This window comes from Dipteris shenzhenensis, chromosome 31, assembly GCF_047967505.1.
Source record: "Dipteris shenzhenensis isolate YYH24624 ecotype China chromosome 31, Dip_SZ_1.0, whole genome shotgun sequence".
NCBI lineage: Eukaryota > Viridiplantae > Streptophyta > Polypodiopsida > Gleicheniales > Dipteridaceae > Dipteris > Dipteris shenzhenensis.
Genome location: NC_141626.1, coordinates 19,359,407 through 19,363,390, shown reverse-complemented (window position 1 = coordinate 19,363,390; position 3,984 = coordinate 19,359,407).

The following is a 3,984-nucleotide window of genomic DNA, read 5'->3' as shown; positions in this document are numbered from 1 at the left end:
TAGATATTTGGTAGTAAGTGGATCTGGATCTGGCTGGTCATGAATACCAGCAATAAGAGAGATATGTTGATTAACGCGTGCGGAAGGCAAAAAAAGCTTATAGACTGAAATCATCATAAGAGTAAACCCCCATGGGGGAAACTAGATTTGTCTATCACACCTTCAAGAAAGAAAAACTATGGATGAAACTAAGGACTGCAAGGTGAGGACTCCATGTGTTAGGAGTTCCTGTTATATGTTGGGCATTAATGACCTGAATTTGGTAGGCTTGACTTGGGTCCAGCTGGAGTTACAATCTCTCCGGAACATGTCTGAGATATGCTGCTAGTGTCTTCTGCTCCTCTCTAAAGGATGTACTCGTGGGTGGCGTGAGATAGCTTTATATCGAGATGCCATGATGATGATACCTCGCTTGGGATGGGTGCTCGTTGGACATGAAATCGGCCTTCAGTAAACTAAAGGGCAGTAAACTGTAACTAGCTTAGCACCCATGTCATCTACAGCCACATTGCATATTCTTTCTGTTAGATTCTCACTGTGCCCACCTGTGAGCCCCCGATTTGAGGGGACAAGGGGCAGTGAGAGGTAGGAGGGCTGGGAGAGAGACTCAGGCCAGAACTAGAGGGAGGATAGCATGGCAGATATAGGCGACCAGCACACGGGCTGGTCGCAGCCTGCAACAGCAAGTATAAGGGGGCTTTAGGCCTCACATGGAGGCTCCTGCAGCAGCGCAGACTGGCTGCCCAGGGCACCCTTATATAGGGGCCTGTGGCAGGCCAAGTCGGCCCAACCAGGGCCAACCGTGGTCAGTTTAATGGGGCCCATATAGTCGGCCACCAGACAGGGTACCGACCCTGCTGGTCGGTCATCTGAAGGGGCCTGGGCAGTGCCTAAAAGGCCCACTTCTCCATTCAGCCCAGCGTCCAGTGCGATACTGAAAGCCCTTCTCCAAGGCTGTGTTTAGCACTCAGATCTGGTGCAGTTTGTGAGAGAGAGTCCATCAGTTTTCTCCAGCACTCTGCTGTGTTTTGTATTGCTCCCTTGGAGCCATTTTCTGCCCACCATCCGGTGGATGAATATACCCTCTCTCCGTGTCTATTTATTTCTGAGTGTGTGTTTGTTGCATCTGTGATCATCTATCTGAGTTGAGTGTGTGAGAGTTGGAGAGATCTTGGGTGGAGGATTGAGTGATTCTCTCTTCTTTTCTAACACTTTCAACCATTTCATTAAGTACAAAACCGCTTAGAAACAACCTTGAAAAAGAAACTGGATGGAAGCTAGAGTGCCCCTGCTCAATGACCCAAACATGAGGCACCACACTGGCCCCAAATACCTTGGCGCCCCTTTCAGTATTTATTTAATTCTTCAAAAGCAGAATTTTGCTTTACAACAAGGGTGCACCCTTATAGTATTCTGCTTGCATTTTCCACTACCAGAGCCAACACTTGGCCTCTGCCTGCATCCAATTCTAGTGCACCACTAATACCCAAGTGCCAGGGTCAAAACTTTGACCGCCGCAGTGCCCAAGCGATGTTTTTGATTGCCACAAATGTGAAGAGGCACGACTCCTGACTGTGACAAGGCATCAAACTGTAACCAATCTACTTCCCTGACACCTCCCAGGCATACCCTTTGTAATTGGGTATCTTCTTACAGCCTGCCCTACAGCCTGTAGGGCCTAGAAAGTGCTCCAAACAACAAAAATGAAAGCAATAACTTCAGAGATTGCAAATGAAAGTAAAAAGGAGTCAGAACGATTGTGCTGTCTGTGGATGAGAGGCGAGCTCTGCCCTCACCCCTGTCCTCTATCCAAGCCCCTAGCAATCTATAGGGTGACTCTTAGCTGGGGGGGGGAGGGGAGAGAGAGAGAGAGAGAAGGAAGGAATGAGAAACTGGAAGCTTAGATGAGAGAGGAGAGCAAGGCTCAAGGATGTAGAAGGCCAAAGGTAAGAAAGAAAGGGAGAAAGATCAGCGCAGGCTGCAATCCGTCCTCGAAATGTGTGAAGAAACAATTGCACAAGCCTTGGAAATTGTGTCCAAACAGTCCGCACAATAGTAGTAAATGATCCGTATAGTAGTAGTAAATGGTCCGTACAGCATGTACAGAAGCTTTAATTGTAGTACTTGTAGTTCGTACACTCGTATGGATTGCCTCGAGATGCGTGTTGGTCAAAAGATGTGTGAAGTAGGACCTTGGAATGCGTGAGAAAATGCCAGCAAAAAGGAGAGGTCAAATCCGTACCTTTGCCTTGGAAGGAGAGGAAGGGGTAGGTGGGGATGCATGGGGGGCTGCCACGTGGCCCCCTCATTAATGCTCTAACCCACCAAAACCAATGAAACTTTGGTTTGCCCCTCACATTAGAATCCTAACCCTCTAAACCAATGAAACATTGGTTTAACCTCTAGACCCCTCAACCCCTAGCATTTGGGCCTAGTAGGTGCATTGAAAATTGGACTAGGGACTTCTAGGAAGTGGGTACTTTCTCTAGGCGAGTCCCCTCGGCCAAAGTAACCACGAAAGTAGTTACGGGGTTAGCTACACATGAAATTCACGTCCCCATGACATACCCCCCTCTTAAGACATGAAACCATCTCGTTTGTTGTTGGAAAATACAATAAATAACAAACAACAATAATACATGATTTGTTTGATACAGCTAGCAATGATGATATGGTCTAGGAGAGCTCCATCCATACATTAATGCATCACCTGTGTGGAGTGACTAGTACAGTCATCATAGAGGTTCCACGACAGAAATACTATCAGCAAACCATTACCTCGGGTCAGACTTGCAGTGTCACCAACAAACCTCTAGATATGATGTGAGCTGTGTGTACCATGAGGGAGAGGAGGTGCTACCTCCCTTGCGAGAAGGAGGGTGACTCAGGTTCAGTCAGGTGCGTTCAGAGTTCTGGTTTACTGAAATTGAGTTTGGTTGACTTTGCTGTGTGGTATTAACAGCAGAGATGTCGACCTCAACAGCCTCTTCAGCCCCTGCTTTCCTTTCCTCCTCCCCCAGTTTTCTCTCATTCAGTATCCCTAACTTTGGAGAGTTTGGGAAACTGGACGGGACCAACTACCCGATCTGGAAAGTGAAGATCCGGAGTCATTTAGTGGCTCGGAAGTTGTGGAAGCTGACCACGGGAGTGCAGTCGAAGCCGGAGGACAGGAAAGGGGAGATAGTCATGGTAGTAGACAGAGAGGAGCTCGAAGCTTGGGAAGATAGAGATGCCCATGCCCTGGCATTAATCATAGGGACTACGGCAGACTCTGTTCTTCCACATATCTAGCTGGCCGAGACGTCAGTAGAGGCGTGGGCCACTCTGAAGGATCTGTACGAGACGGATAATACCTCTCGGATTTTGCTTTTTCAGCATCAACTCTACAATCTTGATATGGAAGAAGGAGATACGGTACATAGCCACTTGACGAAGGTCAAGGTGGTGAGGGATCAGCTGGCAGCAGTTGGTCAGAAGACAGACTAATGCCATTTAGCCTTGATGGTACTGAGGCGACTACCTCGGAGTTTCAAGATCTTTGTTACGACTGTGACAGCAGGATAGAGGACCAAACCTCTGACGTTTGAGGAATTGGGTCCATTACTGCTACAGGAGGAAGCTCGGGAGAAGCTCTACAACGAGGACAAAGACGACAAGGCGATGTTGGAAAAGGATTACGCTGGCAAAGGAAAGGGCAAGCCTAACGGTGGCAAGTCCAAGAAAAACAACTCTGACGACAAGGAGACTTCGAAGAGGAAGCATAAGAAGAAGTGCTTCTATTGTGATACGCCAAGACATTTTGCAAAGGACTACAGAAAGAAAAAGGCGGATCAGAAAAACAAAAAGGAGTCCGACTCAGATTCAGAGGGAGAGGCCAAAGCAAATGTGGTAATCAAAGAGTTGTTCCTGGTGAAATCACCGAGTGTTATCGAGGTCAGATATGTTGATCCTGAAATCACAGTGAGGATGTCTGACATAGAGATG